At 36.7% G+C, this 24757-nt stretch overlaps 1 protein-coding gene across 2 annotated transcripts in view; it reads right to left on the bottom strand.

Annotated features, from left to right (window-relative positions):
* Nucleotides 1-24757, bottom strand: part of ARHGEF3 (Rho guanine nucleotide exchange factor 3) — a 112155-nt gene that overhangs the window by 32550 nt on the left and 54848 nt on the right. The window lies entirely within an intron of this gene.

Genomic DNA, 24757 nt, shown 5'->3' on the forward strand with positions numbered 1-24757 from the left:
AAAAAAAAAAAAAAGACAGATACTATCTTTCATCTTTTTATAATTAATCAGGCCAGTGCACTTTGGTATAACTAAGAATTCTTGAGAAATAAGAAAAAGTCTATTTTAAGAGGAATACAATTAACTGCTAGAAATAGGCAGGAGACCAATAAATTCCAGGGTAAGTTGCACCTAAAGGACTATAACTTCCATGAACACCTAAAACAGGATTCATTAGAAAGTTTGCAGGTTCTACTAGTAGAGCTGGTTCAGAACTGAAATTTGGACTGAAAGTTCATTGATACACCTAACTTTGTAAGCATCATACTATCTGATGGAATTACCTAACAGGACAATTCAAGCAATCCTCTCATAAAATCATTCAGAAAAGAGTTGTTTTCCCTTGCTTATAATCCTTTTATTTTTCTTTCTTTTTCCTCTGTTCAAGTAAGTTAGCACCACTGACCTGGTTCAGTTCACTGCTAAAATTGTTCTGTAATCATCTGGTTCACACCACTAATTTTATTTAGTTTCCTCATACAGTCAAAACCAAATACTAACGTATATATTGCAAAAGCATCTGTCTATATGACAAAGTCCTTTGAAACACTGAAGTTTTAAAACCTTAAAAATATTCTCACAATGTGCCCAGAATTCCTTTTAATCCTACATTAATCTTCAAGATTCATATAACTTTGATCAGAAATTTGAAAATTAAAGTACTGTTGTTAAAAGATTTCACAAAGGATACAAAATACAATGGCAGAAGAGCAAAAACAAGAAAAGAAATCTTGATTCCTTCTAAGCAGTGTTTAAATTGCCATTATGCTCAACAGCAATAAAAGAAACTGAAACATTTAATCTAAACATCTAAGTAGGAGCCAAATGAGTGAAGCATCTTTATCCAAGGGCTTTAAGGAGTTCAGTGGAACATAAAATCATCAGTCAAAGCTGAACTCAGCCCTAGGAAGAAAACACACAAATAGATTGTTTATACTCTAGGGTTGGTGATTTTGTTGTCTTGTTTAGGTTTTGTTTTAACATGATCTTTGCCAACACATTCCAAATGCCTTTGGGCAGAAATGCAGAATCCGTAATTAAACAGAAATATTTTGAAACGTCTACACCTAGATCTTGATTACCTTCTTCCTCTTCATGTGCTAATGTGACTGCTTCCCCTGTCAAGAGTCAAAATTTGTTTTGACAAGTTGTTAAAAAAAAAAAAAAATCAGTTACATGCAGTCAGCTTCTAGTAAAAAATTAGCTGTCTGCTTGGCTATCTCTGCTTTTCTTCCCTCACCCAATTTAATATAATCCTTGTTTGTTGTTTTTTTTCCTTTCTGCCTGCAGTTGACTGTGATACCTAAACTACAGCCTAGCCTCCATTTGCAACAATTCACTCTATTTTTTTTTTTATTACAACTAGCAAAGCTAAAAGGGAAACACAGCTAACTGTGTTTCTCCTCTGATCCATATTTGTGGCAGTTTTCATTCATTTTGGATCATTTAGAAATATAGATTATTCACCTAGACATAAATTTCATAAAGAAAGCATCTTTGTGACATGTTACCAGTAATAAGAATTTAATTAAAGGTACAATGCTTTGAAAAGTAAAACTTATCACTATCATCTTCAGACATGCCATATCCCAACTGATTTTTTTAATAATATTAAAAACAACAAACAGTTCATTTGCTTTGTTTTCAAAGCAGATAAATTTCCGTATGAATATTAAGTTATCCAGTTATCTCTGAATCACTTGAAATACTACAGCCTGGCTGTCTCGCTTCATTACGCTGCATTTATGATGGGAGTAAAAGACGTAAAGTACGTTGCATATCTAAACAACTTTGGCTAGGAGTGCAGAGTACTTGTTATGTGAAAAAGCTCCCCAGTTTGTACTCCACGGATTATTCTTAGAGTACAGGTATCTCATATAGGTACCCACCACTAGCACGTGGCTTCATCAAATAAATAAAACAAAACCCACACCAACAGAAGCCGCTACTTCTAAGAGGAACAATTTTGCTAAGAACACACAGATAAAATTTGCTCCTCTAAAACGACCAGGGAAGGCCAGGTGAGCTAATGCTGCACATGCACACACAGTTCTGTGCTTACTGACACTTCTCTTCAATGCTCTCCAACATCTCTTGAGGGTGATCATTAGGAAGCTCTCATTTCAGAAAGGAAACTATGAACACTTCCCAATCCCCAAAAAACAATTTTGGAAGTGGTTATTTCAACAAAACAGTAAAGATTTGAATCTGCTCAGGAGCTGGAATGCAGAAACTGTGACAATGTAGTAGTTAGAAAGCATATTAACTACGAGATAAAGGATATTTATCAGACAGCTGCACAGCTGTTCACAAAACTGCAATTTCTTCATTGCAAACACAGACTGTACACACAGTAGCAAGAATGACAATTTACTAGGTAATAAATATTGGAACAAGATCACTTGATTAAACACACTGGTGCTAAGAAATTCCAATAAAAACAGGATTACAGGATAAATGATTACCATTAAAAATCTTCTCTCAAAAACCACAGCTATAATTTTTCCAGGTGGAGTCATAATCCTGCAAAGATCAGTGCAGAACAAAGAAATACATCTCAGAGGAACATCTGACATTACAAAAGTGAAGCCCAATTTTCTGTTCTGCCTGGACTCTCCATTTGAAGATTATCTTTCATATGACCCTTATTTGTGGAGCTTATGGAGTAACATGGGGAGGAAGAAGTTAAACACTTACATTTCCTCACTGTTATCATGCTCTCTGCTTTGGGATTTGCAACAAGAAATCCCACTATTTCCCCTGATTTTTTTCAAATAAAATGAAAAATAGCAGGAGCCTTCTTTCTCTTCCATAGTGGATGATTCCTATTTCAAAGAACCACCTTTATGTTGGAGTGCATTCATGTGGAACTGATGGACAGAGAGACATGACTCACACAGATCATCACAAACACATTATTGTTTAAGCACACATCGTTTATTCAGAAGTCCGCAGGCTTTGAAAGTAAAACACACATATGTTGTTGAAGCTTTTTCATGTAAGTGTGGAACAAGTCTGCACTGGAAACAAACGTGAAAATCTGCCAATTTTTTTGTTGTTGTTGTTTGTTTTCTGTGTTTGTGTTGTGTTTTTTTTTTCCTATTGCCAAGTATCTTTTGATTACTACAGAATACTGTGCAGTTAAAGGATGCTCTCTAACAATTGCCATTTGCACTGAGATAGAGACAAAAACAGAAATTTGCCTTGGGAAGACAGTAAGATGTCATTTTTTAAGCTGCCTCAAATTCATATCTGACTGCTACAGTGTCTGTCTCCTGCAGCTCACGACTAACAAAGGCCCACTGAGAAAATCAGGAAGAATTCATGCTTCTCCACCCCTCTACCACACCCAGCAATGCAAACTAATTACTAAGCACGGTGGTCCCTCTGGAGGGAATGTAGAGGGTGTGGTGAGGCTGGATGAGATGACCCTTCGTGATTTTACACTTGTAACAAAGCACTTGCTTGAGCTTCTCTTCCTATGCTTCCCCAGGGAAAAGTAAAGAGGAGAGGGAGAGCATTGTGCTGATTTATCTGGGTGGATTTTGAAGAGCCACACAAAGACAGTAGAAGTGACCTTGAATGTAAACGTTCTTTCCTTACATTGAAAGAGGCATTCTGCATACAGAGAGGAAATTACTAGGAACCACTCGTATGGTATTTAAATGGGATTAAATATAACTAAAATTCTTTTGCATATATTACAGGCACTGATGGAACAGAAATTTTTTGCCCTGCTGACTGGAAAATTAAAGTAACAAATTTATTCATCAGACACCACTGTTTCTAATAGAAAGTGCTTACCAAGATATCACAGTAGTGGCATTTTCTTTGTTTTGATGAGGTTATAATAACATTTATATTACATGAATAACTCTATAATATTTAGGAAAGAGAGAATTTTACTATGTTTTGCTATTTGCATGTAAGCATATGCTTAGGTACGGACAAGAAAAAAACAAAGAAAGGATTAACTATTAAGAATATCAGGAATTTTCTCCGCTCTGTCACTGATTTCACACATAATACTGGCCAAAAACCACTTACTTTGTCCATCCAACTGCAATATGTAAAGCATTGTTTTGGAGTTTATGTGGTTTATTAGGCCAAATTCTATAAAGGGGGAGAGGTAGAAGGAAGCAACAGAAGAGCTTTCAGTTATATGGGTCCTTCTTCAGGTCAGAAATATAAGCAGCAAACAGATTGTGACCTCCTCATTTTCCTTCTCATTTTCACTTACTTTTCTGGTAGCACAAACTTTAAACCTTGGCCCTCTGTTCATGTGTCCATTTTGACACAAATTTTGCCCCATTTACATCTTAGTATGATCCTCCCCATTCCTCAGAAGTTATCTAAGAATAGTCACATTCATAAAAATTCTTCACATTTTGGAGTATGTTTTTGTTTCAGGAAGTGCAGTACTTAAGATACAAAGTTCAAAAAATTTTGATGACAATGGACATTATTTTACAGTATGACTGAGATTAATTTCCTAATAATTTGCCACTTCTAAAAGAATAGCCCTCACTTCCAACAACGATAACCCTCCACTCCAACAAGAAGAAATATTGACTTTTTATTGTGAGGTTTCTTCTGCTGCTTTAGTGAGCTGAATAGGTTATGGTGCCATTGGAAAAATGCTACACACTGAAGTGGAAGGAGAGCACACAGGTACAAATAAGTACAGGACAGGGAAAAAAGTTCCAAACAGTGATGCACTGTTAGCTCAACGTAAGTTCTTTCATGAAGTCATACACAAAGAATACTGTCAGCATTTCAGTTTTTGGACATAAGTTCTGGATAAGAATCTTTTTTATCATTATTATTATTTTTAAACAGATCCACCTAATTTCCATAACAACCGTGTACTGTTACTCATCTTCTGGTCAGCTATTTGTGCCAATTTAACTATCTTGAAATTAAGAGAACATCTGTGTTTTCTGAATAAAAATTCTCGACACAAGCACTAAGACTGACTTCACGCTCTCCTGAGCACAATGTACCTTTTCTAGATCACAGCCAAGGAGATTCCAGCAGCATTTCTAAACTCAAAGTTAGGCAAATTAAAATTCGCTGGTACAGACTGCAAGTCATGCAAGTCATTAAAGAATAATGATAATCAAACAAAGCAGTGAGACTACTGAGTGCTTTACCTGTAAAAAAAATGTCCACTATCTCAGCTATGATAGAGCAATCTTGAACATCCTTCCTGTATGATAAAATACTCAATGACAACCCAGTGCAAAAATCAGCCCCAAATAGTTTTGCAGACCCCACAGTGTTTCACAATTGAAATTATTGCAGTGACTCACAAAAATAAATAAATAAATAAAAATTAAGTCATCTATTTCTCATCCCTTCCTCGCGAGGGAGGAGCAAAAATATGGTATAACTTCAAAAAGAAGTGTCCTTCCAGAACCTGATAACGCATCAACAAGCGACAGAACCCGCCTACTCCCAGCACCAAGCGCAGTACAGCTGCATGACCTTACCGAGCATGGGCCACTAGCAACAATGTGACTAATGTTGAAAAGATGCTTGAAATGGGGCATAATATCTTCAGACACCAGTAACTCACACCAGGTCAGAACTTCTTTGTTCACACCCCTTGACAAGAATCAGGGCATCAAGAAGCCGTTTGCAGAAATGTTTTGCTTTGGGTTACAAGCAGGTTTTTCTTAAGGTTACAAAGTACTATCTTCCCAAAGGAAAATAAGATGAAATTATCCGCACTGTACAAAAGTTACTGCAACAAGTTTTGTTTGAAACATAAAAATAGAAATAAAACAAATAGTTTTCCTGCATATCTCATTCTTAGTTCAAAAATGCTATCAGTAACTTCTGAAGGCTGTCTCCTCTCTGATCAATTCAATATGAATTAGTAATCAACTCATTTTGCAATCTGGCAATAGATTGAGTGCATCCTATTTTTACGTTACCTCCACTGTCAAATCTGCAACTGTGTTCCATCATAAGGTGCATTGTTTCCCAACAGATGTGAATTTTAAACAAGTCCCTAACTACCACTGTCAACTTTGTTCCCAAAAGAGCAGGCAGAGTCAACTCTTAGAAATGGAAAGGAAATATTGGAAAGTAATTCTAACCACCTCCTATAAAATAATAGCTAGCTAAGGATGAGAGCGGTCATTCTAGCCCAGACAGGAAAAAGAGTGAGCTATTTCAGTGACAGAATGATTTGTGGGATTGTGATAAATTCATCTATCCTTTCAAAAGCTTTTGTAGTTTCTGTTTTGGTGCAAAAGAGAAGCCCCCACAGCAATGCAAAGGGAAGCACAGAAGGATCAAAGCTATCCTCTAGGAAAATGACTTTCATAGTAACACTTAGATGTATAAGTAGAAGGCTAAACTGTCCTGGTAAACCCAGAAAAATAAATGTTGCAATAACCAGAATGCAACATAGTAAGAACTTGAAGGAGAATTTTAACTTTGTAAATAACAAAAGCCAAAAACTGATGATCAGATGGAAATAAAATGCAAGCTTAGGCGCAGGGCAGATAAAAGGACCTACTTCTCATTCAGTACAATGCTAGTTCCATTCAAGAACAAAGCGAAAGAAGTTTAAGACACTTGGGCATTTGACAAGCTCTTCTATGTGAATTTTGTGTGATAATACATGTTCAGCAATTGACGGGTTAAGCAACACTTATTTTCAAGGCTATGTATTAAGAACACATTACATAACATATGTATCTTATTAGTAAATTATACATAAAGTGGAATTCCCAGGGACCTTCTTTTTACTTAAGCTGAATCTTCCATCTTGCACAAAAGCAACAGTCTAAGACATGTGATTTTGAAATAAGATCTTTTAGGAGGAGCTTATTAAACCTTCATTGTATGACTTTCAGACTACTACAGAATACAAGACCATGTAACATCTCTTGCTAACTTCATTTGCTGCCCTTATCCTCGCCTGTAAGCACACTAACAAAGAAGTGTTTTTGTGCTTTTGTTACCTTGAAGGACAGTACAAAGTATTTTTATGTTCAGACAAGAGAAAAAAGTGTATTTTGATTGTATTACATATTTTAGACCTAAAAGAGAAGGGCAAACAGTGAAGAGAAATCCCATTCACACTGACATCCAAGAGCACTCCCAGAACTTCAAGCAGGTTAGAGATCACCCATATCAGAAAAACATCATATTGGTATAATTGAAAGTAATTTGAATAGGATCAAATTATGCTAATTCAGAGATGTTAACAGCAGAAGGATGTACCAATGGAAGCTATTTTACTAAGTTAAAAATGAGCTACATTCCTGTTAGGGGAAGGGGAACGAAAAGGAAAGGGGGAAGGAAAAGGAAAAGGGGAAGGGGAAGGGGAAGAAACATCTCTGCATGGTAGGGAAAAAAACACTTTGTAACCACTCAGAAATTCTAGTGTAGGATAAAGCAAAAATATTCTGCGATGTACAAAATCTGAAAGAGTAAAAGGGAAATTAATACTGGAGAGGTCAAAAAACATGTTTTTCCTGACTGCATGATACAGGACCTTTATTTGTATTTCCAATGATTCTTATCAATTAGAAGCATGATAATCCAGTATCCAAATACTTTCTTATTCCAGATACGATAATAATGAAAAGTTTAATGGAGGTACCAAACAATTAGGAGAAGAAACAAAAGCAAACAGTGCTGCCATGCCAACATACTACAGCGAAGCAGTGGAAAAATTGCAAATCCCGATGCTTAACTTCAAGCACAGTGTCTGGTACAGGTGGTACAGGTGTTCTCAGTGTGCTCTGTGAACTGTCCTTCACTGCCCCATTCCTCCTTAAAATGGGAAGAGCACAGATGGGGCATTCAACAGAGTTACAATGCAAATCCACAACAAAATACTAGAAGTTTAAGTCCAGCCATTGCACTGATGACTCAAAACTGAAAGGCTACAGACCAGCTTCATAAAAGCATAGCTGTACAATAAAGATTGGAATGCACTTCATATCTGGAATAGAAAAGCAGGTATGTTATTACATACTGTTCTCTGGAATTTGATGTGTTTGTTTTTGCACAAACATTTAGAGACTACCTGCCTCTCTTGTTTCTGTTCCTAATTGCTTCCTCTAAACCTGGAATTTGTATTAAAATAAAGGACATCTATCCTCCCCAAACAACTGCCATTTTACTATAGTAAGAATCTATCTATTTTGTTAGATCAGGAAGTGACATTTCTTTTAGTACGTGCTATCTAACAGCAGATGTGCATTTCAATGTGTTGCTGCAGGATATATTAACCACATCACAGGAAGAAGCAAAGCAGCTGAAATAAGAAGCTACAAAGACCTTTCTGAACACGAGCAGTCTCCCTGATCTCTATGAAACTAAATCACCTATCTGATATTACTTGCACATATGGAAAAGATACAGTAATCAGACAGCACTTCCAGTCTCATGCCTTCTAACAGTACACTTGTTTCACAACTGCTACCTATTCTACTAAGCTTTTTCTTCCTTTTTTCCCCTCCAAATGAATTGCACATTTAAAAATCTACAGTATATATACTGAATACAGCTGTGATTCCAATATATCCTAAGATACAACAGGCTTTAAGGTACACTCAGTGACAAGACAGTAGGGAATTTATTTATAGTTATGGGGAGGGTTGTGGCTTTTGTAATCATTGCCTGCTCTCACATTTTTTTTCAGCAACCGCAACATTTGAGCTGCAAAATGCTCTCAGCTAGATAGATACCCAGCTAGCAGTATAGACAATATTGCAATGTCCCTGTACTCTCTGGAAGGGGCAATGCAATCAACAGATCACATTTTAGCCTATTTTTACATTTCTATCCAAACAATTAGAAAGCAGTTGATAGTAATATTGCCAGCTCTCCAACATAATGGTAACAGAGATGCCAAACAAATAAATTATGCTACAAAGAGTCCTATTTCTAGCAAAAAGAGAAAGCAAAAAGAAGGAAATATTTAGCCCTGGTGAATCTTTCTTGATTCCATTTGTGGTGGTTATAGATGGGAAGCTTTAGTTAGGATTTTATGTTCAACTCAGCAGGAAAATGTTACCAAGCAGCACGTTGAAAAATGACACTGAAAATACTGTAATGTTCCTCATCTTTCATCTAACCTTACAGGATTACACAGTAAAAAATCTAATTCTGCCTTCTGATCATTACATACCCATGCTTGTACATCTATCTCAAAGTATATTTTACTAGCAACTGGGCTCAAAAATCAGATATTCTTTGGAGAAAAAAAAAAAAAGAAAAAAAAAGCTACAGATAATTTCCTCTGGTGGTCTCCAAACTTTAGGTATCATAAATAACAACATTAAGCTAATGAAGTGCTTACTGGCAACTTCAGGCTTATCAGCTTCACTTTCATTTTTTTTCCTACATTTGCTCTGTCCACAGGCAACATTAAGACAATCTCAAAGACAATGCTGTCTACCATCCATAATCTCAGAACCACTCTTAGAGATATTTTTCCTCTTGTAATGACTAACAGCTGTGCTTCTGAGGTGACCAGTGCTAGCAAAGGTAATTAACTAGTTCATTTGGCATTGGTGGGAAGGGGGAGTGGTGAAGGAAAAAAAAGATTAACATCGAGCTTAAGAAACTCCTACACTATTTACCAGTGACTCTGGTGTGGAAAAAAATGCTGAGAGTTAAAATTCTGATTGGAGTATTTCTTTAAATATTTGTATCCATATGTGAAAAACTTCTGAATGTTTAAGACAACTATTTCTATTATGCTCTATCCAGTTCTGATAGGATGAGGATTATGTTTTGTTTGTGAAACTAGGTGGAAATTTTTAATGGTGCTTTTCAGGAAGCGTGCATCTGTTTTTTAAACCTGTTCCTTCCTAAACTTGCTAAAGTTGGCCCCAAAAATATATCAGGAAATAACTGGAAGATGAGGGGGATGGGGGAAGAAACTTTAAAGACACCTTGTCTTAATTAAATCTAAAAGTGTTACTTCTTCCTGTTCAACTGAGTCACGTATGGCTCCAGCACATCACACCTGATGGGGGAAGGGGATGTGTCAGCACAGAAAGGTTCAGCTGCTGCCGGTAATTGGAAGACTGGAATTAATTAACGAAGTGGAACCAGCACAAACTTGAATGCAGCATGAAACTGAACATGGCAAACAGCACAGAAAATAATTGCTGCTTTCTTAATACTCCCTTATTGCTACAAAACATAGAAAGGTAAATCAGTAGAACCAAGTGCAAACCCAACAAACAAATGAGCAGTGTCTGTGGCAATCATTTTTATCTTTTGGGGCCTTCAATCAGTTACAGTAAAAATAGTTACCCAAGCTAATAAAGACTAGCTTTCAAAATTCTTAGTCTTTTTGGTCTTGGAGTTGTTTTAAATGAACTGCCAAAAGCCAGGTTCATGTGGCTGCTATAAGCAGTCTCAGCTGGAACCTCTCAGTGCATAGCAGCACATCACAACCACTAACTCAGCTGGAAGGCCAGGTTCTGTCAGGGAGAACCTGAGCTCTTAGCACTTAGTGCAAGCCACCTTTTCATAGGTCAGGCCAGATATTTACCTGCTGTATTTTGGAGAACAATCTTTGGAGAACTGTAGACTAAAAAAAAAATCTATTTTTGGAGCATTTCTTCTGTTTCTGATTGTTCTAAATAACAGCAGATCCTATAAGAATATTTCTAGTATCTAGTATCCTGGAAATAATCTCAGTCATTCCCTCCCCCCTCCTCCCCCCCCCACACACTCCTCTAGTTTTTCTTTCCTCTTAATTCAATAGACGTCAGAGAATCTCTGCTACACATTTTAGGCTGTTTCTATGGATTGAACTTCCTTCAGAACAACCCTCTGGGCCCAGTCATCCAGCCAGCGTGGTACCCAGCAAACAGTACACCCCTCCAGGCCCTTTGCAACTTTCCTCCTGGAGAAGGCCATGGGAAACATTATCAAACGCTTTGCTAATGTCCCAGTAAACAACATTCCCAGCTTATCCTCACCACCGAGCCACCACCTTGTTACAGAAGATTGGTCAGGCAGGATCAGCACTGGCGAACCACCCAACTACCACCTGCTGTGTGGTGGCACTGGGGCTGATCGGCTCTGTGGCCCTCCTGGCACTGAAGCCAGGCTGACACAGGCCTCTGCAGTTCCCCAGATCTTCATCTCAAGTTGTTTGAATAATAATTCTCTTAAGGAAAAGAAGCCATTCAAGTATTTTTCAGGTGAAAATCACAAGTGCAAGCTTGGCTGGCTGAACCTCCTTTCTCTGTTAGGAAATAAGTAACAGTAAACTGAGAACAATAAATGGCTCCTTCAGGAGCTTAACAGTCCCCAAGACCTAGTTTTGCCACACTGAAAATTCCACATGGAAGAGCTATAACATTTTAGATTTTCTGACAGATCTTTAACATAGAAAGATTAATGTTGTCGTTAATGATTTCTTCACACTTCCATTTCCTATTTCTTTACCCAAGGGAAATTTTAAGTCACTTTTTTTGAGTTACTTTTAACAACTGGGTAGCTATGCAAGTTATAGTAAAACATAGCTTAGCTTCATTACCTGTGCAGCTACCCACGGGTACACAGGAACTGCTGCACAAAGGCTCTGTCAATTCTCCCCTTCTCACTTACATAGAGGTTTGCATTTTGGCATGACCTCACACACCAGATTAAAAGAAAAAACTAAACACTGCGGAATGCAGCTATTTTTTCTTCTCAAACTAAGGTTGCTCTGAGGAAACTGCATGATCAGAGGTTTACCAGCAAGTCCACCAGCACTTGTATATTTAAACTTCTGTGGCCTGCTTACTGCTAAGAGCTGCTTTTTAAGATGTCCTCATTCGCATCTCTCACTTGTAGAAGTGTTTTAGCCTACTTAAAACAGTGAGTATCACAGAGAGGAAGCTATTTTGAAGAAGTGACAAATGTGAGCAAAAGATACCCCACAGCTTCACTAACAGATGAAAAATTATTAAAGTATTTGAACTATTTATGTTTTCCATTAACATAAATAAAGAACACTAAAAGACAGATAATGAGCATAAAACTTTGGAGTGTAGCTATGCTATTTGCTAATGAAGAAATTATCTGGGGAACAAGGTATCTAATTTGGTGAAAGAGAACATTCTTTACTACTCCCAGAGACAGAAAAAAAGAAATGTCTCCCTCCCATGAAATACGATAAATATTATTTTTCCTGAGACACATCATCTTAACTTATGAGAAGACAGGCAGATGCTGCCAGTTATGCACCTTATTCCACTTGTGACCCAATTTGCAGGTGGTATCTTACTTAGCTGGTCTTTTTATTTCTTTTACCATTAGAAAAATTACTCAATTTAAACACTGTACCTGAAAAAATCTGCATTAAAGAGCAGTTAAAACCTTGGCTATCATTTCAAGAATGTTTTTTAATACCTACAATTAGTAAAACTATACAGATTATGTGAAACTTGCTGGTATTTGAGTTATAACACATGCGTAACTTCTACACATAGGTACCCACAAACTCAAATATGAAGGCAGATCTCCAACCCCAACTTCTTGGCTGGACATTGACATTTTTGCCTCTTCACTTAATAGTCAGTGTGAGGCAGAAGAACATTTCTCCCTGGGCTGTTTTTCATGACAATAAACAATAATAGGGAAGGTGGATCTTTGATTGCAAATTAATCATTGTTAAATACAGTCAGCAAAGTCACATGAAAATTAACAAGGTTAACAAGCTGAGACCAATCTTCTGCAAAAGTTATCAGTATCTTAAAAAAGAAATCAAGATTATTTACAGAACAGACAAAGATGCTGACAAGCTGAAGGCTCCTGATTTTGTGAATACTGGCATTGTGGAGGCTGCAACTTGATGCCACTTTTGGAAAAGACTTTCAGCAATTCACTTCTATCTCAGCTATGCTGTATGGCTCTTACCCATCGTTTTCTTTACCCAACATTTTCTTTAACTGGTTTTAACAAACTAATACCACAGTACTTCCTGGCATTGGGTTTAATTGCCTTTTTAACAGCTACACATCTTACAGCAAGACTGTCTCAACCACAGCAGGTCCTCTAACTCTGCAAGCAAAGCAAGCTCAATCCCAATCACACAGTAAATAATACCGTCCATTTTAATACCATTTTAAGCAGTCCCTTCAATTCAATTAAAGAATTTACTTAGTATCACTAAGTATCCCCTCCACATTCTTTAACCAATGAAAATAAGACACAGAATGGGTGTGATAAGCCAAGATCATACAAGAAATGTCTCAATCTCAATTCCAGATAGGCACAAACTCATCTCCTATATCATTCTTTGCCCAACTCCACAAAGACGTGTCAGCAAATTCATTACTTATAAGCTATTAGCAACTTCTAGTGAACAGAAAAGAGTATTAAAAGACATTTTTCCTGGTAAGAGGTCTAATCTACTAACAAAAATGGCTTCAAACATCATATTACACAAGCTGTCTGAATACAAAGCACGTTTCACACAGCAAACAGGAAGTCATTGTGTTATTCTAAGAAGTCATGGTATCAAAAAAAGAAGTCACACAAGGAGTGTAGTTAACATGTTTCAGATGTAAGAAACAAAAGAATAAGAGAACAATAACTCTAACACAAGTATCACGATGCACACAGTAGATAACATCGTACATACAACGCTCAAAAAACTCTCACCTTTTTGTCCAAGAGTTAACCCGTGTGCCTCAATTAAGAAGCAACTATGAAACTTTCCAAAAAGAGATAACAAAACCTTGATCCAACTAATTTAACTTACTTACAAATACTTTCAGAAATTAACTATAATGAACATTTAATTAGTAACTTATTTGTTACAACAAAAATTACTGCATACTTTCAGAGAATGCTTCTGCCTTCACAAAAATCCTGCACCTCCCCACATTTCTCCTGTTCACATCCCACCATGAACGCATTGCTGACCACCTTTTAGCACCAACAGACAAAAACAGAACAAAAAAATGTGATATAGATAGTGACAGATTTGATACCAAGAGATCTGCAAATAATAATTAAGAGCGTGTGCCAAAAACTCACAACTTGTTCTTGCTAATATTTCCACACAATCATGGCCCCCATTCTTCAAACAAAATTAAACGTTTCTTAAAGAAATTCCATTAAATTCACAGGAAGAAGAAATTTACTGACAGCTTTTTCCCCCCAAGCTAGAGGGCCTGTACTCTTTTTGTTAATTATTGCACTTCTGGAATCTGCAAATAATTTAATGTACCTTCAAAGCTCTTCACTAATGTCTACATCAGTGCTATTTAAAGTAACAATAACACAAAGAACACCAACACTCTATATCAAGTTAGACATTTAAGCTACAACCATCACATATTTCCATTTGCATATGTTTGAATTATTCAAGTAATTATAATTCAAAACTAACAAAGTGAAGTGAATAAACCTCTGAAACAGAATGTAGTCAAAAAAGGCCCAAAAGAACCTAGCCAGTTTTCACATTTCACTGAAAAACTAATTTATCACACAGGAAAAGCAAAATTGTGCAATTAAATAAAATTTAAACTGTAATTCTAGCAACATTATAGATATGCTCTGTAGTTATGGGGGTACCTATCTGCTGTACAGCTATATTTACTTCAGATACAGCTTTATATTTACTTTGCAGCAACACACTTTGGTTTTAATACCAATTCTTAAAACTTTAACAGTTACTTATCCAAATAAGAACAGAAGTAAATGATTATAAAAGACCTCAACTTTTCAGCAACAGGCAGCTGGAATAGAGTAAACTCAACGTTCAAAACAACACCCTACTTACTGCTTTATTCTACTTAATCAGGTAGATAAATTAAGTCACATATACTGTGTTATAGCTTGAGCCCTACATTTATTAAAATCAAGTTCCAAATATATAAACATGATAAATTTACATTTCATTTAAATATAGTAAAGTAGTGTGAAATTGAAAGTTCGCAGATTATAATAGTTCTACAAGGAAACACTCAAAAATTTATTAAGTATGCTTAAGATAGAAGTCTGGAGGAATACTGCCTCCTGAGCAGCAATACTGAACGTTATCTTCTGAATTACATTTTTAGAAAATCAAATCAGAATTCAATTACATTCTCACAGCAAGTTAAAATCGAGCAGAACCACAAAGCCTACAGAAACAGATATTTAAATCTATTATGTAATTTACAGTCCCATTTGGAAATCTAATGCTTCAGCATGTCTGCAGATCATATGCAGACATATGCATCCATTGGTGTCTAAGCATCTTGAAAAAACTGCAATTCTAAACAGTGCCCAGTAACATCTTTGACAGCTAACCTGCTGGCAGTTCAGGAAAAAGATCTTTAAAAGGACTGCAATTCAGTTTCAAATTCTACTGAATGGTCTCTAAAAAAGACAGGTTATTGGGATAAATCAGGTGAATCTCTCCCTCAGGAGGGGAGTAAGCTACTAAGTGGTAAACAAATTCTCAAAGAATTAATGGAGTAATTGAAAGTACAGACCTTTAAAGCCTACAACTGAATGAAAGACCTGTTGTATGAGCCTTGCAGGTTCATATTAAAGTTACTATATTTACTGTTGACTTATCATAGAATATCCCGAGTTGAAAGGGGCCAACAGGGATCACCAAGGCTAACCCCGGCTCTACAAAGGACCACGCAAATGCAAATGGTCTTTCAGCTGCAGCAGCCGGGTCATACCCACTGCCCTCTGGTGCAGACCTTTCCCTAGTCCTATTCTGACCCTCTCCTAACACTGCTCCACCACATTCCCTTGAGCCCTGTCGCTGTCACAAAGCAGAGCTCAGCACTGTGCTCCGCTCCCTTTAAGGAGCTGCAGCCCCCATGAGGTCTCCCTCAGCTCCTCCGCTCTGGGCTGAGCAACACCAGTTGCTGATCTACCTGGGAAGCATACACTTGTGGCTAAGAGCTCCTCAGCTAGATCCTTCCCTCCCACTGTGGGAACTTTTGTGGAGGAGGATGGAGGGAACAACTCCAGCCTGTGGATCAAAGTACCCTGTGGAACTACTTAAAATCTGATTTATTTATTTATTTTTAGTCAGACTTCTAAGATCCTAAAATATCACGTGCATGACAGGCTCACCGCATGTTAAGTCTAAAAGCAACCCAATTATCTCTCTCAGCCTCCCGTATGTCAGTGGTTGTAGCTCAACCATCAAGAGCACTGCTCTGTGTATGTACAGGTAAGTATGTATATAAGCGTACAGAGTGAGTGCTTTCATTTGTTTTTCATTCATCACTGGAGTTGATACACTAAGATTTGACTGACAAACACATTCACACACTTGTAAACAACCACCTTAATTTCTGTTAAACACTCTTGGAGTATTTCAAAATACTTGCTGAGCTTCCACTTGCTGGGAGCTTTTCCCCCTCCTTGCTGCTTCCACCACAAAGCTAAGTAAACATGGTTCAGTTTCATAACAATGTGAGTCAGCAGCTGTGTGCAGATATCTTTCAGCTGTCCAGATTACATAACTAGAATAATAATGGAACAGGAGAAGTAATCAATTTTTTTTTCTAAGAGATAAGGTAACCTAAGGGTTACCAAATTAATTTGGAAATTTCTGCTATGCAGAGATAATATTCTAAGATTACTAGGACACTGAAAAATGCCCCCAGAGAAAAATAACGAAATTTTATGAAAAAGCACATTAAACTTCAACAATAAACTTTGAGATTCACCCGCTTATCCCTTCTGACATGATTCTGCACTGAAGTGACCTCTGAGTAATAGCGTGCACTGATATATTCCTTCTTCCAACTGGTAAAAAAAATTCCTGTCTGAGATCTTAAAATTTGTTTGACATTAGTGTTGACAAAGGGCTTAAAGGGTCAATATATCAGAACTGTAGGATGAGTTGGGTTGGAACGAACATCAGAGATCATTTTGTTCCAACCCTCTGACGCAGGCAGGGTCGTCAGCTACTGAGTGAGGCACCAGCTCAGCTGCCCAGGGCCCCATCCAGCCTGGCCTTGAGCACCCCAGGGATGGGGCACCCACAGCTCTCCAGGCAGCTGTGCCAGCACCTCAACTCCCTCTCAGTGAAAACTTTCTCCCTGACATCTAATCTAAATCTCCTCTTTTAGTTTAAATCCACTCCCCCTTGTCCTATAAAAGAATACAAATGAATACTGGAATGAACGTTTCAGTAAATGTTTCAAACTTTTCTTGCATTTCAGGCTGTTTTTAACCAGGATCTTTGTTTGATCTATTAATCTTAAAGTAATGCTGGCAACATGGATGGTATCATGTAAGCATACCAGAGCTGTTATTAGCAATGGTTTATATAGTTCTGCAGAGATGGATCTGGAATTATAACGGATAAGCTAACAAACACTAAAAACATTATTTGTGGGGGAAGTACATTTATCATATCCAGTACATACAGGACTATAGCTTAAGTGATATAATCATCCCAATTCTAGGAGCACTCAGTTTTAACAGAGCAGTCAAGTCTGGGCAGCAGAGTTGGGAAAGTCATTGAATGCAGAAACACTCAGCAAGGCTGGAGATGAGGAAGGAAGTGAGGCTGCTGGGCAGCGGATGAAGCAGGGATTTTCAGTCTTCGTGTACAGGAAAGTTTTTCATTCCTAACAACGCTAGATGACTAACAGACATACACAATGCATTGGTTATACAGAGCTGTCCTTTTTCTTAAAAACTGGTCTGCACTGTCAATATTATATGTTCAGTATAAAATACAGTTATCAATGACATTGCACAAAATTAAATGTAAAAAAGATCTTGGATTATATTTATTACTATGGAAGTAACACCAGTTATAATTTTGACCTCTAAGTAAACCAGCTACCAAACTACAGTATCTCTGGTTTGTTGATTCAATTTTGTTATGAAAACATACGAAAATGTGACGTCATCTCTGCAAATCTGCATCAAGTCAATCAACGCACACACAACGTATGTTGATGCCTAACTTGGTAGCTGTCAACAATATCTGACTAGTCTCTGCTCACAAATGTTCCTGATTTTACCATGTTGAAAATAATCATACATCAAGTCCAATCCTGTAACCTGCAAGCAATTTAAATTGAATTCAAACTTCAATTGCCTGTTTTCATTACAGAGGAATATCATAAAAGAAAACAGCATCATTCAAGGAAATAACAATCAATTTAACAAATTAGTACACTGCAACGAAATATGAACAGTACTGAAAAATACTGCTAACCACAATCTGTCTGTATAGTCACCATTCAGAAAACAACATGGGATATAACAGACATTAAAGGCAATTAATCAAAAGCTCACTTTCTGCCTACCATATACAGAACAAATGCTGTAGCTCAGAAGTGCTAGGCTGCAGCTTATGTAGGCATGGCCAAAAGGGCTTTTAAGCATTTGCCACTGTGTGATACATAACCTCAGAGCCAAGGACCAACTGCAATTCCCAGTTAGGATCCTGAGTTAAGAATGGGGCAGCCAGCCTGAATGGAACCTGATCTATATTACTATTGCAATCCACACTAATTATTTTCCATATTTCAACTTCCAGCTGAATCAGAGATATAAATAAGGTGTTATCTGCAGATTTCTAAAACTAATCATTTATTTGTACTTCCCAAAGATTAAGTCCTGCCTAGTCTCAGACATTTTTCAAGGAAGTAATTTTTTGCAGTTCAGAGTAAAGCATGCAGATTGACTGGATCTTTTGGATGAAATGCTTCTGGTCTGGGGGTAAAACCTTACTTCATTTTCCTCTTTTCTCTTTATAGTCAACAGAAAAAAAAACTTGTGAGACCATAGTTGATCTCAACAAAATAACACTAAAACTAAGAGCTGGTATAAGGTCTCTTCAGTTTCATACCACAATTCCTCTGCAGCTCCCAAGACTTGATGACAATTTAAGCTTTGATCAGCAATTGAAGTAGATGGCAAAAGCAGTAGCTTTGCAATATCTCAAGGGTATTCTTGGATACCTCTCTCCCTTAAAGAATTTCACCATTCCTGTCTTATACTCCACAGTTACATATATTTTTAGTGCTCAAGTACTGAGCACACCTCATCACAAAAAATATAATATGAAAAGAAAAATTCCTTTCTAGAAATCAACAATTTCCCCACAAAATCTTACTTTATTTTCCTCCCAAATATTCCATTGCATGTCCAATTTGAATGCCAATACCGCACAATAATGAAGAATCTCAAAGCATCTTTATGCACATCAGTCAAACTCAGCTCTGAAACTTCTGTTACCATTTTTCCCCTACTATTACATGTCCCAACAACTTGTTTAGTCTAGTTCTGCCTTTTTTAGTTAAGTTCATAAAGAGCAAGTGGGCATGCTTCCTTTTGTTCCACTTCAGAGATACATCACATCTTCTAATCTTTCAAAGATTTTTGCATGTGGAGTTTGGCAGCTGAAAGTGATTTCCAATATCAGCTTTTTAAACAACAACAACAAAAAAAGGAATAATATTTGCTAGGACAATGCAGAAATATCTTGGATTTAAATTCTACAAATTAATCATATTTCTTTCATTTTTATTATCATTTTTGAACTTACTGTTATAAATGAATGCCATAAAACAAGCATTTGTACACTAATGAAAGCTAATGAAAGACCACTGGCATTTATTTTTCTGAAAATTATTATTTTACCAGAGACAAGATGACTGCAGTCTACCACACTAAACTGCTTTTTGCGTGATCCCCACTTTTCAGCCATCTCTCAATTATATACTCCACCTACAGAGCAGATAATCCTTTCTCACATACCCCTTTTTCATCTGTAAGCAGGCCTCATCTTGTTTGAGAGACACAGTATATTTAACACCACACATCACTAAAGAAACAACTTTTGGAACCTTTAAAACAAGCTGGATCCTTGAATACTCTTGCATTAGAGTTGTACTGAACTAGGGCAGAGTCGTACTAAATTTGTGAAATATTTTCATTAGCAAAAGCATTTTTATTTCCTGATCTGTTTCATTAAAAGAGAAGGAGAATAATTTCCCCAGGGTCAGTGGAGACAGTTATCCCAGAAGGTCTCTGCACCGTAGGTGGTTGTGTTCAATGTAGGTCTTGTACATAAATGTAAACAGAGGTAGGCAAATAGATGTTAGTAAGCTGAAGTAGGAAATCATTATAGTTTGAGAAAAACCTTAAAGAAAAGTAGTCTTAATTTCATTTAAGATAAATATAGGTCAGCTTTAATTTTTAGGATCTAGGTGAATTGGTACAAGAGATCATTTCCTCACTTTGCCAGTTACACAAGTGTGCCTAAAGACAGTTTGGTCCATGTTTGCAAAGTATTTGGCACAGTGTGCAGATAGATCAGTATTACAGCTGCCCAACTTCTTCACACATTTGTTATCTTCACCAGAATTTTCTGCAAGGCTTGCAAGACTTACGGGAACAGTTAGCCATATTCTGAAAAGTTGTGCACGTCAATAAAGAGTAACCGTATTGCAACACTACACAGGAAATCTGAGATCATTACAGCACTGGAGGACAAGAATGCAGCATAACTGGCATTTTATACTTTTTTTTTTTTTTAGACAAAGCGCTCGTAGGCCTCATTTAATGAGAAATAAAAAGAATAACAAAACAAAGCCTTAAAAAATGACATTACAGTACTTCAAGTAATACCAACAGCAGACAGTGTCTAGCCAATACCAATCATATGATGGATTAATAACGGATTAAGAACAGTCCCTTTATTATAAAGTCGTAATCCAGATGGAGCACTGACCGTCTATGCAATAGAGCAAAATTAATAAGCCATGCATAATTCAAACATATTGTATACATCTTACTGGACAAGCTGAATGCCTTTTATACTATGAACACACAACACAGCAGAGTTTAATGGAAATAAAAGGACCCAGATACACTATATATTTTAATTATCTCAACTTCGATAAGATGATGCAGATGTAATCCCTTCTAAGCTTTCAAAGCTACCTCTCCATACCTTAGTAATCAAATATTATTGAGTTTATAATTAAGTTTAATTAGGTCAAAGAATGTTTCAGTTACATTACTCTCAAATACATAACAAATGTTCACTCAGCACTAAAAGCAATCAAAATTAATGAACTCTGATCTAGTGTATATTCATCTTGCTTAGATCTGGATATGTTTTTGTTCATAGTTTACATTGGAGCATATTTTATTAACTTGCAAGTTGATAGATGAGCCTTCAGATTTCTCCACTTCAGAAAACCCTAATAAGTTATCATTTGGAAGAGTTTTATTTTCAGTAATAATTTATATATATCCAAAATAAATAACTCTTCTGTGAATTTTACCTTCTTTACAAAAATGCTTTACTTATTTAGTTCATCATACATCTGCTTTATATTTCTTAATATTCCAAGAGAACAGAAGCAACATCCATAAGCTTACAACAAATTCTGCACACAATTGACAGAAGAGAAGAACTTCACAATATTGCCCTTTTTCTTCTCCTGAAGAGGATTTTGGTTAAATACATATTATTTTAGTTTGAAAATTCAAGTGCTGTATTAGGTTTTTATGAGCTTATTGCTCTGGATACCTTCCAAGTTACTTGTGTTTTTATAGAGTTGAGACTCATGACAAAACATGGCATCATCTCTCATCATTACAAGATTGTGACTACTATGTAGTTACCCTCTTTGCAATAGCAAATAAAAATATATTGCTTTTAAACATCCTGCTAAGTGCTTTATACAAACCTTCAGATAAGAGGTTCTATCTATCAGTGCTTTTATAGCATAATATACCAACTATATAGAACAGTCCAAAGTTTTCTCAAAGAACATTCAGCTGCAGAAAATGAAGAGTCACACAGTTTCCAAGAAAGATGCAAAACGTAGCAAAATCTGGCTAATTGACTGATCCCAATCCCTGTGCTCCTCCAACAGACCTGACTCAGAAAAGGATTGCACAGATTGAAGAGCTGCAATTCAAATTCTGGGTTTCAGAAAAGAACAAAAGGGGCAGCAACAAAAAAGTGAAAGCACAAACAGAAAAATCCGTAAATTTAATCTCAAAATTTCATTAAAGAGAGACATTCGATCCGTATGTGGAGAAACAAAGAATCGTAGACTTGTAGTACGGTGTTTTAAGGATTAAAAATAATAATATGCAAATCACTCTACAACATAATACCATTTTAACAGCACACCATGAAACACTACAAGTTATCTGTATACTAAATGCAAAGTAAGGTTTTCCATGGAAGACTACATGAACAAAGCCATGTAAAAGAATACGTACCTTTTCCTTTAAAAACAAACTTCAAATTGCCCTACATTCATATATTCACACACTCATCAGCCCTCAGCCTGCTGGATACATCTGTCACAAGTTATCACTAACTGTTTGACATTGAGGGGATTTACAAATTCACTTCTTTAAGCTGGCATAACACGAGCCAAGACCAACTAGTCAGTTTAATAAGCCAGCTTATCAACTCCTGAAGCATCAATACCAGTCTGGGTCACTAAACAAACACAAAGATCGTTTAATAAGCTTAGGGTTACCAGTCCTTGTCCTGAGTCAGCAAAGCTCCAACCAGCATTTCCTGTGAAAGAAAACTGTCATGACTGATTCCACTTGAAAAAGCAGGTGTGTCTGTCCATGGTCAGTCATTAAAATATGTCTGTTTTTATAAAAGGATTGAAGACAAAGAATGACGTAAATTGTCAGGAGATCCAGATATCTGAATAAGTATATTGCTTTCCAAGGCACAAAGCAACTCCAGCCTTTAAATGGTTAAAACCCATTCTCTTTCTTATCTCCTGACAAAGGTGCCGAACAAACATTTACTCACTTGGACTGAGCTAAAGATTGCCAGAGCTTAACATTAGCTACAGCCAAAGGCAAGCATAGGAGAAGAAACAAACAAGCAAGCAAACACAATTACCAACATCACAAGGCATATCCTTGAGGTGATGCACTGAAGATCCCATAGCAGTAACTGACATGCAGCTGACAGCACATCCTCACTTTGGCAGCTCCATAAGTTGGAGGGATCAAATGGGAAACATTCACCTGATCTTGTAAACCACAAAGTGTGCTGTACAGCAGTTGATACATTCATTTGTTAAATACATGCTATCTCATTTGTTCTGTTTTGGGTTGCTTTGTTGTTTTAGTTTGTTTGTTTTTATGAGAGAGAAAGACTTTAACACCGTGCCTGAGAGATTTACTACTTCAGTAAATATAGTTTCAGTAAAACTTCAGTAATTCTGTAATGACTCTCGTTAAAATCTCACATTTTTGTACCTTTTGCCACTGCTCTAGGAAAAAAAAAAAAGCTTCCATTGAGAACATGCACAAGTTATTAGGTCCATCTTTTCAAAGATACAGAAGAATTGCCAGACAAAGGAGCCTAAATATTTCTATATGTACATTACACTACAGTCCAAAGGCTCCAAGTAGGCATAAGACCCTCAATGTATCATTTTGAAATTGCTGCTGCTTGAAAGAAAAAGATAGCAGATTGGGCCAATAATAGTAATTCAGATTGGCCACTGGCTAAAGCTGGATCTCTGAAGTTCTCTACCATGTCTCCAGCAGTAGTGCAAAGCAGATTTGCAGGGAAGCAAGGGAAATCAGAGTAAAAAACTAGCGATACCCTGTAATTTGCTCTCCCAGAACCCTGAAAGCATGCAAGTCCAAGGATTTCTCAGATGGAGGAATTTTACTCAGTCTGCCTTGACAGATTTTTTTTCCATTAATTTGTCCAATCTGGCTTTTGAAACCCAGCAAACTTTCTGCACCCAGAACACCCTGTACCAGAATTCTGCCTGCTACGTGCTAGGTGAAGTAACCTTTCAGGCTTAGTGTGAATGACCCCAAATCAGAAGAGCACAAACAGCCTTACAAGGATCATATCTTGTAGAACTTAGAAAAAAAAAAAAACACTCACTTTTTTTTTTCCCCCTCCAGATGTTTCAAGCATATTGATTCTATCTTATACAGATAACGTTACAAACAGTAACATCTTTCTCATTATTATATTTTCCTTCTTTTGCTGCTGTTCCTTGGGCAGAAGTTACCTTGCATGTGAGTAGTGCAAAGCTATAAGTGCAGCCACATAACCACAGCAGTGAAGAGCTAGCCCAACATAAAGTCTACCAGGATTAACTAGCACACTCATTCAGGTCAGGCTGTCATGAGTCTGTGATCTCCAAAATGGCCCAGGATTCTACCAGTCAACTTGAGGTGCCTGTGAAAGTTTGCATGTCTGCACACATCCATGCAGATGAACCCTTAAATTTAACTGTTTCTTCAAAAAACATTTATACTAAACAAAAACTAAATTTGATAAAGAAACCACTGCAGTGGTTTTCTTAATCTAATGGATTAAGATTTGCCAAAGCTTTTATTCTCTATTTTTTAAATTGCTTTTTCTGTCTGTACTGCATGAAAGTTCTACAGAAAGGGAGAAGTGCTTCAACAGCTGACTGTGGGGAAAAAAAAACTGAAAACAATAATAAGAACACCAGAGGGAAAGGAGAATTCATCTACATTTCTTTTACTTCCATGGATTTATTTTACCAAATGCTAAATGCTAAAAGTCACAGTTTTACATGGGAAATAGCACACAACTAGGTGTACTCCACTATTTTACACACACAAACTTTGATTCAACATCCATCAAAATTAAGAGAACTGTTTTAGTCCCTATAGATCATTTTTCAAGTACGCAGACTTTGATCAGTGAAATGTTGCTTCTTTTTTTTAAACAATAGCATCAGTTTTAACCAACTCAGCAATC

This window comes from Meleagris gallopavo, chromosome 14, assembly GCF_000146605.3.
Source record: "Meleagris gallopavo isolate NT-WF06-2002-E0010 breed Aviagen turkey brand Nicholas breeding stock chromosome 14, Turkey_5.1, whole genome shotgun sequence".
NCBI lineage: Eukaryota > Metazoa > Chordata > Aves > Galliformes > Phasianidae > Meleagris > Meleagris gallopavo.